Source organism: Podarcis bocagei (genome assembly GCF_964188305.1).
Source record: "Podarcis bocagei genome assembly, chromosome: 6".
Classification (NCBI taxonomy): Eukaryota; Metazoa; Chordata; class Lepidosauria; order Squamata; family Lacertidae; genus Podarcis; species Podarcis bocagei.
Genome location: NC_138130.1, coordinates 45,895,388 through 45,907,850, shown reverse-complemented (window position 1 = coordinate 45,907,850; position 12,463 = coordinate 45,895,388). Strand labels below are relative to the sequence as shown.

General features: G+C 44.6%; 1 protein-coding gene across 5 annotated transcripts in view; it reads right to left on the bottom strand.

The window, feature by feature from the left end:
- The window catches only part of LOC308589013 (uncharacterized protein), a 37,439-nt gene that overhangs the window by 19,788 nt on the left and 5,188 nt on the right, over positions 1 to 12,463 (bottom strand). Inside the window, exon 2 of one of the 5 annotated variants that reach the window (XM_081197788.1) lies at positions 1,866 to 2,000. The exons of the other annotated variants lie outside the window; for them this stretch is intronic. The gene's annotated coding sequence lies outside the window, so the exon portion shown is untranslated. The remainder of the gene's footprint in view (positions 1 to 1,865; positions 2,001 to 12,463) is intronic. 5 annotated transcript variants of the gene reach the window in all.

Below are 12,463 nucleotides of genomic sequence, written 5' to 3'. Positions count from 1 at the left end.
GCCCTGAAAGTATGGCAGAAGCTACTGAATCAGCTAGAAACTCCTATTTTTGCTATCTGCTGACAAAGGCTGGGGCATGACGCCCCATGGAATGAATGCAGACACCAAAGACGCCACTGCTGCTGCTGCCGCTGCCAGAGGTTAGCCCTTCCTTCAAAATGCAAGTAAATGTCACAACCAGGGAACTGCTTACAAAGTGGCTTGGTGGGCAAGTGTTATTTTTAAGGTTATAATTGGGTAGTATCTGAAAACACATTAGCTGTCATTAAATGTAGCTATCTCAACTTAATAAGACAGTGTAAATTAACTGAGAGTGGTAATATTAAAACATATTTAGTAAGACTTAACTGTTAATGATTTGTGTCTATGCAATTATTTCTTAATATACATTAAGAGCATTTTTTAATGAGCATGCAGTAACTGTTCATGCTCGTTTTAAAGTGCGTTTGGGAATGTTACTGTAAATTAAAAGAGTTAATGAAGCTTAGCATTATGGACAGCAAAGACACATCCAGTTGGAGTGCATACTTTTCTGTGGTGAAATATTGAAGTTTAATATTTAATATCCCATAGAGTATTATCTCAGCATTAGAACACTTATTTCATGTTGTGTTTTCAACACAGAGTTTAACTGTGTGAAACAAAATAATAACTAAATATTCATTTTTTAATTGGAGGTTATAACTAGAACAAGGGCTATGCCAGAAAAACTGTGACTTTCATGTTGTTGTTGTTTAGCCGTTTAGTCGTGTCCGACTCTTCATGACCCCATGTACCAGAGCATGCCAGGCACTCCTGTCCTCCACTGCCTCCTGCAGTTTGGTCAAACCCATGCTGGTAGCTTCGAGAACACTGTCCTACCATCCGGTCCTCTTTCGTTCCCTTCTCCTTGCACCCTCAATCTTTCCCAGTCTTTCATAGGCAACTTTTAATGGCTGTTTAGGTTGGTTGTTATCACCCTACTACCTTACACAATGTGGGATATTCACTTATGAATGGGAATGAATGTTGTTCATCTTGCGTTTACCTCCTCAATTATTCAATCAGAATACTTATGGGTTCAGTACAGACCCATTTAAATTAATGAACAATGAACAACCTAAGTTAGGTACATTAATTTCAAAGGGTCTGTTCTGTAACTGAACCCTACCCTATGAAATAAAAGCCCAACCTAAGAACTAGCTTCTAGTTTTATTTTGTGTAGAATAATATTTCTACAGTATATAGTCAATTAATTGAAGATGCAAAAGAATGAAAAATATTTGTTCTACATGTCATATATCTTTCATACTGCGGATCTGCAGAATTGTGTTTTAAAGCCCATTTCTAATTTTACACTGTCTCAATGCATTAAAATGCTTGTAGCAGTTGTTGCCAATTTAAAAGTTGAGAGTACAGTGTTTCCCAATGGAATGAAGGTTAGGGGAGAGGGGTTCTTACCCAGAGGATCAGGAAAGTTAAACCAGTGTTCTAGCATCTGGGTTTCTAGTAGCAAAAACGACAGCTCAGAGATTTAATGGTGTATAGCAGCATGGGCTCTCCTCTCACAAGCAACAACCTATGTTATCAGATACAACAATGCTTGCAAGCTAGTTGACTTGCCATTAATTATGGTGGGTTTGAGATTACAGGTATAAGAAGAGATATAGCCCAGGTGTGCAAGTATCAGTCCCCTCTCCCCACAACAATTTTGAGGACATAATTATACTAGTCATTCCCCCCTTTCCTGTGAACCATGGGACTTGTAGTTCTGTGAGGGCCTTTAAAAAGAATTATCAGCATCTCACCACAATTCCCTGTATGACTTGGCAGGGAAGTTGTGGATTATTACATTTGTATTGACTGTCATAACAGTGGAGCCTTACACAGATCAGATAGCTTTGGAACTGAGTCAGGGCTGTATGGTCGCAGCAATAATCTTGGATGTGTTTCTTCCCCCTCAGTGCTCCTGATCTTTGCTTTTGACTCTTCCACAGAGGAATGTACATACTGATGGCAAGCTGTTTATGAGAAAGGAAACACTGCATATCTTTTTAAGACCGTTGCTCTCTGTGAATTGTAGGGCTTGTTTGTTTTTCTTGCATTCATATCCTGCCTTTCACAAGAACATAAGAAGAGCCCTTCTGGATTGGACCGAAGGACCACCTAGCTCTGTATTCCCAGTGCATCCAACATATAGGAAGCCCACAAGCAGGACCTGACTGCAACTCCAGTCTCCCCACTTGTGATTTCCAGCAACGGATATTCAGAGGCATACTGCCTCCAGCAGTGGGAGGGTGAGATAGCTCGTAACCATTGATCAAACACAGGTAGAACACAGTCACCATAGCTAACAACCATTGCACATGAATGCCCATAATCCTCTTTCAAAGCCGACACTGTTAGTGGCCATGACAACATCTTGTGGAGGAAGAAGAAGAAGAAGAAGAGGAGGAGGAGTTTGGATTTAATATCCCGCCTTTCACTCCCTTTAAGGAGTCTCAAAGCGGCTAACAATCTCCTTTCCCTTCCTCCCCCACAACAAACACTCTGTGAGGTGAGTGGGGCTGAGAGACTTCAAAGAAGTGTGACTGGCCCAAGGTCACCCAGCAGCTGCATGTGGAGGAGCAGAGATGCGAACCCTGTTCACCAGATTACGAGTCCACTGCTCTTAACCACTACACCACACTGGCAAATTCCATACTTTAACTATGTCCTGTGCGAAGAAGTCTCTATCATGCACTGCTTGCCTTTTTCCTAAAGGAAAAAGCCCCAAAATTTGTAACATTTTCTCAAAGGGTAGATGCTCCAATCCCTTGATCATTTCGGTTGCCCATTTCTGAAACCTTTCCATTTCTACATCTTTTTTTTTGTGACGAGGTGACCAGACGTGCACACAGTATTCCAAATGTAAGAGCATTATAATATTGCTAGTTTTATTTTCAATCCCCTTCCTAAAGATCCCCAACATGGAATTCGCCTTTATCTGCAGTCCCGACCCAACCCTGCTTAGCTCCAGCAAAGCAGTAACCTCAGGTGTCTTCAGATCATACCCTTCAAGCACACAAACAAAACCTTGTGCAGACACCATTTGCATGTGAAAGTCATGGACTCCCTTGAGGTTCAAGAAAAGCCATAAACAGGAAGGTGTCGCAAAGCTTGTGGTAATCAAATTTATTACTTTATTCAACAGGGCAATTATACTGGATCCATGGTGATAGATGATTTTCCCTTTAAAGAGAGACTAAATACTTGTAGTGGGAAAGCAGAAACCACTTGGGGCAGGCATCAAGCCTGTCTGGAATAATGTCAATCAGGACAAAGATGCTGATCTATCAGCCTTGTATTCCTAGTAATCTGTTATAAGGCAGTGGGGAAATGGATAATTTCCAGCTTTGAAGAAGTAGTAACTCAACAGTTTTTTTCCTGTTTACAGTGCATTTCTTAGCAACATAAGGCTACCGATGCATTATCCTTGCCCCAACCAACTTCTGAAGCATTTTGACTCAAATAGGGACATCTATCTATATAGTTAGCTATTTATATTCATATCCCAAGCCGGGGTAACAACAGCATTAAAACAACCAACAATAAAGGAAATATTTAAATCAGGCAGGGCTGAGAACAGGCATTCAAAATGAATGTGGTATACCAAAGAAAATGAACTCAAGACAGCCAATCCTACCTTAGAACAAATAAACAAAAAAACCTGAGGTTGAGTATTTCATACAGTGGCCTCTTCATCAGCTACAGAAAATGTAGTCCAAATTACTCTCCAAAGGGAGATCATAATAAAGAAACAGGAGATTGTCGTTAAAGACTAGTTTTGAAGTTTGCACCCAGGAATATACTAAAATAGTTACATTTTAGAGGGAACCAAAGTTTATATTTGGGGCTGTGATTTGAAGTGGATATGAAGGAAAAGTTGAAGTATAATCTGAGTATGACTGGTAGAAGATTAACCCCACTGACTTGTCACTTGTAAGGCTCTTTGGGGTGTGTTGGTGTGGGTGGGTTTATATATACCATATTGGCCCGAATATAAGCTGCACCTGAATATAAGCCACCTCCCTTCCTTGCTGCTCCTGGCTGCATACTGGGTGGGTGGGGTGCTGTGTTGCTGGGGGGCCTTTCCCCTTCCTCGCTCTCTGCCTTCCCTTGGGGGAGAGGACGGGGGACATGCTTATTTTCCTTCCTCAGTCTTTGAAACATAACATATGATTGCCACAGCTAGTGCACACAACATCAGTTGTACACACAGCAAATTAATCATGTAGAAAGATGTCATGGATAAATTGCAACACACAAAACCCTTTCACTATACTCTGAAGTATCACGTTTTCTGTATTTTGCATAGAATTTACCAGAAACGCAGAGAGTCTTGAACCTCAGAGAATGGCCATTCAACACAGCTATTTAATCTTTATTGCAGTGAAATGTCTCAATTGCAGCAGATGTTGACGAGGCCATCTGGAAGTAGTAGTGACAGGACAAATAAGTAAAATGCAGTTCTTTTTTTTTTACTGCTCCCCGAAGAGGCTTAACTAAAATGTCCTTTTAATTTAAAAGCATCTGGAGCTATTTATCACAAACAGTTTAACAATGCTACTGGCTGTTATGGGAAAATACAGAACAAAATTGACTACAGAAGGTTGCAGAGCCCACTGCGGGAAATGAAGAATGTATGTTAATTGTGGTTTCTGATTCTTTGTTATACTCATAAGCATGCTTTAAATCGAATGTCTAAGGAGCGGTTTCTCAAACAGGGCTACTAGTGCACTGTCCCACCAAAATCTGTCCCCCAAAATTCCCTTTAAAGACCATAAATCTATACCTTGTAAGTGGCTGTGCGGAGAGGTGATTGCCTAGCTTACTGCAAAGACAGAAACAATTCCAAGGGGAAATTGCCTTTCTGCGCAGTCAGTCACAAAGCACTGCTAGGCAAGCAGGTCTCCACCTCTTGTCTCCAGGTTGGGGCACATTTTACCAGGCCTGCTGGATCCTCAATTTGGCCAGATTTCTATCTTCCTCTTGGATGGCAGCACTACCCAATCAGGACACACAATTAGCATATCAATACATGTCAGATTAACAAAGGTGTCAGGGTGGACCTACAGCAGCCCCCCAGAGCCAGACATAAGAATTATGCTTTTGCTGTTCTAAGCCGGTGCACTGGTAATTGTTTCTTTGTAGGCTGCAGAAACATGTTTTGAGATCCAACAAGGCAAGAATCTTTTCAGTGTTTACAATCTGTGAAATCTGTTATCCTGTGAACTGCCCTGAGACCTGTGGGTATAGGGCAGTATACAAATTAAATTAAATTAAATTAAATAATAATAATAATAATAATAATACAACCTGCAGTAGCAGCCTTATTATTATTATTTTACTAATATGTGGTTACAATTTAGTTTGGCTGCTGAAAATGGTAGTGAGGTTTTTTTATTGACTTATAGAATGAAGCATTTTCATAGACTTTGAGGGCAGCAGACTCCAAAATTTCCATTCTTGGGTAAGGTATATGTTGAGTATCTGCTTCTCCTGCAGCTCTTAAAAGCGTAGGTGTATGGAGAAAAGCAAGGTCTACTGACTCTGATACAGTAAGCATAGATATCCATGTTATATGAATGTTGGATGATCATTAATATTATCATCATCCCAGAATTTACCAGATGCTTATTGTAAACAGTGATGTCAGAGGGAAACGAAATGCAGAAATGTAACCCCTCCCTCCCGCCTTCAACAAACAGGTACAGATAAATTTACTGAGCCTACTCAGAAGTAACCTCCATTGAGTTCAATATGGCTTATTACCCCCAGTTAAGAGAGTAGAAGGCTGCAGTCTTTCTTCATTTTGTGAAACAGTGCATATGATTTCTGACTAATTTCTAAGGAAAGATATTACCATCCACTGTTGACTAAAACTGCTAGGATTATTCTCCAATAGAAATCACTAGGCCCAACAGAGACCAGCTGTCACTGATAAGTATAAACTACCACAGGAACTAATAAGCACCCACTGGAAAAAATACCTTCTGTACATATCAGGAGAGGGAAGTTTGCATGCTTGCACTTTATGTACAAAAGTGACCACAATACCCACCCATGGTTTACAACAGCAGTGGGGAAACCTTGGCCCATGGATCTAATTATGCCCACCAGGGCTCAGTGTTTGGCCCACCAAGGCATGGTGGGCAAACTACACTCACTTTTCCTGGGCCCAGTGTCATATATAATGTCAGGTGAATGTAACTTCAAGCTGTGGCTAAAGGAAGAGAATCAGGAGGGCCGTCACAGTGTGCTCTGCATTCTTCATTCTCAACCAAAAGTCAGTGCTTTTTCCATTTTGTGCCTTTTTCTGCCCAAGAGAATGAAAAAGGCAATTTTCAACCTACTGCAAGGTTACTTATATTGCACATGTTTTAAATTCATTCCAAGCAGGTATCAAATCACACAATTCTAGATGAGCTAAAGGTTAACTATGGTTCTAGCCTACAGTTTGCAACTGTCATGCTAATTATTTTGTTAGTAGTTAGCTCTGTTTTCCTCCCAAGGAGGAAAGCAATGACAAACCTAGACAGCATCTTAAAAAGTAGAGACATCACCTTGCCAACAAAGGTCCGTATAGTAAAAGCTATGGTTTTCCCAGTAGTGATGTATGGAAGTGAGAGCTGGACTATAAAGAAGGCTGATCGCCGAAGAATTTATGCTTTTGAATTATGGTGCTGGAGGAGACTCTTGAGAGTCCCATGGACTGCAAGAAGATCAAACCTATCCATTCTTAAGGAAATCAGCCCTGAGTGCTCACTAGAAAGACAGATCGTGAAGCTGAGGCTCCAATACTTTGGCCACCTCATGAGAAGAGAAGACTCCCTGGGAAAGATGGAGGGCACAAGGAGAAGGGGACGACAGAGGATGAGATGGTTGGGCAGTGTTCTTGAAGCTACAAACATGAGTCTGACCAAACTGCGGGAGGCAGTGGAAGACAGAAGTGCCTGGCGTGCTCTGGTCCATGGGGTCACGAAGAGTCGGACACAACTAAACGACTAAACAACAACAACAACAACAACAAGTTAGCTCTGTTAGCCACATTAGAAACTCTGCTTTCATACATTGGAGAGTACGATACTGGAAAGTCTGTTCCCTTTTTTGGATACTTTTATGAAAGGGTCTCCTCAGTTTTGGGGAATTAAAAATGTTTTGAATATTCAAACTCATAGGTCCAAATTCTGCATAATTTTTAAAATAGTGTTTTTAAAAGCAACATTTAAATTTGAGGGTGGAGCTATGGTACACTGCAATTCTATATACAGTGGTACCTCTGGATGCGAACGGGATCCATTCCGGAGCCCCGTTCGCATCCTGAACAGAACGCAACCCAAGTCTGCACGTGTGCGGGTCGCGATTCACCTCTTCTGCGCATGACGTCATTTTGAGCGTCTGCGCATGCGCGAGCGGCAAAACCCAGAAGCAACCCGTTCCGTTACTTCTGGGTCGCCATGGAACGCAACCTGAAAACGCTCAACCTGAAGCGACTTTAACCCAAGGTATTACTGTATATGTAAGAAAGTCCCATTAAACTCCAAGGTTTATCTGTGAGTAGAAGGCATCTATAGGATTCAACTGTATGTTTTCAGAACATGAATGAGAGAAGGAAAATTTAAAAGCTTCCTCAGATATAAATTAACACAGTGAAAACTCTTAATGAGAGGTTTGTAAAGAAAAAGAACAATGACATAAAATGTGTTCTTTTTTTCTCCATGCAAAATTAAACTTTCTGGAGAATTGGGATCTTGTTATGACCAGGAGAAGGAATTCGGGTATATTTATTATTCACATCATCTAAAAGCAGCAGATACGCAATATACATATTGAGAATTAACCTTCCATTCTTACTGACAAAGACTTCTGTGTAATCTGAAAGGTTGCACCTGCAGAAGCTGGCTGTAACACAATGCTCATCTATCTGCAGTGATGTATGATACAAGAGAAGAATAAGGAAAAAAACACATAAAATGAAGTCAGGAGGTGACAAAACTGTAACAGAACCAAAGGCCTGAGGGATAAATATGTTTTGAAGTGAAAAAGGAAGTGAAGGTTAATTAAACAATATCTGACAGCTCAATTTCATATGCAGCACATATTGAACAATGCAATGGATCAGGTAATTCTCAGTATGCCCATAGGCTTGCCATATGTTCAGTAAATTATTCAAGTCATCAATTAATATTTACACACTGAAACCTTCTCCAACAAAGCAGCACACATATTGGAGAAGAATTCACCAAGAAAAAAGATAAATCTGGATTTAGGGGCCTGGGTTTTACTTTGGCATATATTTCAGAATTCTGAGGCAAACAAAGGCATTATCCCTAGTTACAGTACCTAAGGCAGCTGCCTACACATATTCATATTTCTTTTTATGCTTTATTCTGTGGAGATATGAATGTGAGTGGATTATAGATTTGCTTAATGAAAGTTTAAAAATAGAACTTATTTAACAGGATATGAAAAATGTACTGAGCTGGAAGATGTTCACTTTCCAGAAACCACTATATAGTGTACAGATATATCCACTCTGTACGTAAGAGGGAGAAATTAGATGATTGTTGCTAAGCAATTTGAAGCGCTTTTCCTTTAAACAGTGCACAGAATTCTCATTCCATTGGAATAGTTATACAGGAGGTTACCTGAATGTTTATTTTCTTCCTTTTGCTTTCATTATCCCCAATATAAACATTTTTAAAAAGCAATTTTTAGTTCTCCAATGTGCAGTTTGTGGTCCCTTTGCATAGAGCATTTGACCATCAACTTGACAGCTATAGAATTATTTTGCTGTCTCTCCCATTATTGATTTAAAGCCTCCCAGCCTTTAAAGCCTCTGAAACATTTATTACCTCTGAAACCTTTCTTAAAATCAAAATCTCATCTAGTTTTTCAAGTATATCCACATATTGCTTCAGATATTGAAGAAGATATTAGAATCTGAACATGCAACGCCTTAGATTGCAGGTGGAGGCTGAAACTTGCATGCAAGGATTTCCAAGCATTTTTGGTTGAACACACTTAGAAACCTCCCTGTGACTGGAATCCCTGATAAGGCAGAGCTCTGGCCACGAGTAGGTTTATAACAAAACAGACCTCTGCAGACATCTCAAAGAGGAGCATACCTAGGGAGGTTGGAGGTGTGGTTTGTGTGTGCAGCGCTGTCCAAAGTTTAAAAAGTCATATTGAGTATTTAGTGACCTGGATTTCAGGCTGTTTATTTATATTATTGCAGCTGAAAAGGCTTCTAGATTAGTGTGGTAGCAGTAATGTTTAATTATTCAAAACTGTGTAGAAGGTCTTTCTCAGACTTCTTAATAACAAGCAAACATCATCCCACAGAAATAAAATACTGGGGGACGGGGGGGGGACAGGTGAGCACCACCTTGCATAATCGACCACATTCACACCATTTGAATGGCAATGCCTATCAAATTTGTGAGGCCCTGGCCTCCTCAAATATTTCAAGGTGGGGGGGGGGCTGAAGGGACCTTGGCCCGTGGGAGTTGGCACCTATGCATAGAAAGGAATGCTAAAATCCCATTTACTGTAATATGCTTTGGCATCAACACCCATACAGAAGGTTTTACTGGAAGAGTTCAATTGGTGCTAGTGGATTATTACTGTGGACTAATCAAGGCTAAGAATAGTAATAAGCTCATCAGAATTGTCTCTCACCAGTAGTTTGCCACATTATTTGGTACTGCCTTGGGACTGCTTTCCTTAATCACTTTTCGTAATTCCCATATTGCATTTTAAATTCACATCGCAATTTGACAGAAACTGATAAAGAAGCTTACTGTAAATCTAGTCAGAAGCCATACAAACTTGTTAAGACATCATAAATCATGGACAAATATGACATTCAATATATTTTGAAATCCAGGGTGTGATGAAATCAGAATCAAGGCACAGCTTTACAGGCGTCAATGGCTGAGTGAATACTTCCCTGGGAAGTCAACATGTATTTTTGTGTTTTTATATTGTAAACCATCCTGTGATACTCAGATACTCAGACCTGTAATAGAAATCAATGAATTAATTAACAAACAAAACTCACATTGATTATAATGGCACTGGATAGCAGAGGGCAGTTAGGAAGGTGTGGGTTATTTGTAGAATTCTTTATGTATTTAAGAGAATAAAAATGGCTTTCTGAAATTTCCTTCCAAAATCTACTTTGGAGAATCAGAATAAGTGGGAAATGACTATTTCTTAGCTTTATACACAAACACAAACACCCACACACCCAATAAATGTCAGCCAACAATGTCATTCCCAAACTGTGAACAGATGTCAATATGTACTTTTTAATGTTTCACTCTACAGTGGTACCCCGCAAGACGAATGCCTCGCAAGACGGAAAACCCGCAAGACGAAAGGGTTTTCTGTTTTGGAGGCGCTTCGCAAGACGAATTTCCCTATGGGCTTGCATCGCAAGACGAAAGCCCATAGGGAAATGCTGGCGGTCGGGAGCAAAGACTTTCGCCCACAGCCGGCCTTCAGAAGAGGACCTCTTCTGAAGGCCGGCGGGGGGCAAAAGTCTTTGCTCCCCCCGCCTGCCTTCCCCCCCGCCTGCCCCGGGCAATCTTAAAATGCTGGCGGGTGGGAGCAAAGCGTTCGCTGCCGACCCCCAGCATTTTAAAATCTCCAAGGGACAGCAGAGAAGTCTCTGTCCCGGGGAGATTTTAAAATGCTGGGGGTCGGGAGTGTTCGCTGCCGACCCCCAGCATTTTAAAACGCTGTTCCGAAGCGGGGGGCGGGAACATCTGCCCCAGCCGCCCCACTTCGGAACGATGTTCCGAAGGGGGGAGGTGGGGCGGGAACAGCTGCCCCATCCGCCCCACTTCGGAACGATGTTCCGAAGGGGGGAGGTGGGGCGGGAACAGCTGCCCCAGCCGCCCCACTTCGGAACGATGTTCCGAAGTGGGGAGGTGGGGCGGGAACAGCTGCCCCAGCCGCCCCACTTCGGAACGATGTTCCGAAGGGGGGAGGGGGGGCGGGAACAGCTGCCCCATCCGCCCCACTTCGGAACGATGTTCCGAAGGGGGGAGGTGGGGCGGGAACAGCTGCCCCATCCGCCCCACTTCGGAACGATGTTCCGAAGGGGGGAGGTGGGGCGGGAACAGCTGCCCCATCCGCCCCACTTCGGAACGATGTTCCGAAGGGGGGAGGGGGGCGGGAACAGCTGCCCCAGCCGCCCCACTTCGGAACGATGTTCCGAAGGGGGGAGGTGGGGCGGGAACAGCTGCCCCATCCGCCCCACTTCGGAACGATGTTCCGAAGGGGGGAGGTGGGGCGGGAACAGCTGCCCCATCCGCCCCACTTCGGAACGATGTTCCGAAGGGGGGAGGGGGGGCGGGAACAGCTGCCCCATCCGCCCCACTTCGGAACGATGTTCCGAAGGGGGGAGGTGGGGCGGGAACAGCTGCCCCAGCCGCCCCACTTCGGAACGATGTTCCGAAGTGGGGAGGTGGGGCGGGAACAGCTGCCCCAGCCGCCCCACTTCGGAACGATGTTCCGAAGGGGGGAGGTGGGGCGGGAACAGCTGCCCCATCCGCCCCACTTCGGAACGATGTTCCGAAGGGGGGAGGGGGGGCGGGAACAGCTGCCCCATCCGCCCCACTTCGGAACGATGTTCCGAAGGGGGGAGGGGGGGCGGGAACAGCTGCCCCATCCGCCCCACTTCGGAACGATGTTCCGAAGGGGGGAGGGGGGGCGGGAACAGCTGCCCCATCCGCCCCACTTCGGAACGATGTTCCGAAGGGGGGAGGGGGGGCGGGAACAGCTGCCCCATCCGCCCCACTTCGGAACGATGTTCCGAAGGGGGGAGGGGGGGCGGGAACAGCTGCCCCATCCGCCCCACTTCGGAACGATGTTCCGAAGGGGGGAGGGGGGGCGGGAACAGCTGCCCCATCCGCCCCACTTCGGAACGATGTTCCGAAGGGGGGAGGTGGGGCGGGAACAGCTGCCCCATCCGCCCCACTTCGGAACGATGTTCCGAAGTGGGGAGGTGGGGCGGGAACAGCTGCCCCATCCGCCCCACTTCGGAACGATGTTCCGAAGGGGGGAGGTGGGGCGGGAACAGCTGCCCCAGCCGCCCCACTTCGGAACGATGTTCCGAAGGGGGGAGGTGGGGCGGGAACAGCTGCCCCAGCCGCCCCACTTCGGAACGATGTTCCGAAGGGGGGAGGGGGGGCGGGAACATCTGCCCCATCCGCCCCACTTCGGAACGATGTTCCGAAGGGGGGAGGGGGGCGGGAACAGCTGCCCCATCCGCCCCACTTCGGAACGATGTTCCGAAGAGGGGAGGTGGGGCGGGAACAGCTGCCCCAGCCGCCCCACTTCGGAACGCTGTTCCGAAGTGGGGAGGTGGGGCGGGAACAGCTGCCCCAGCCGCCCCACTTCGGAACGATGTTCCGAAGGGGGGAGGGGGGCG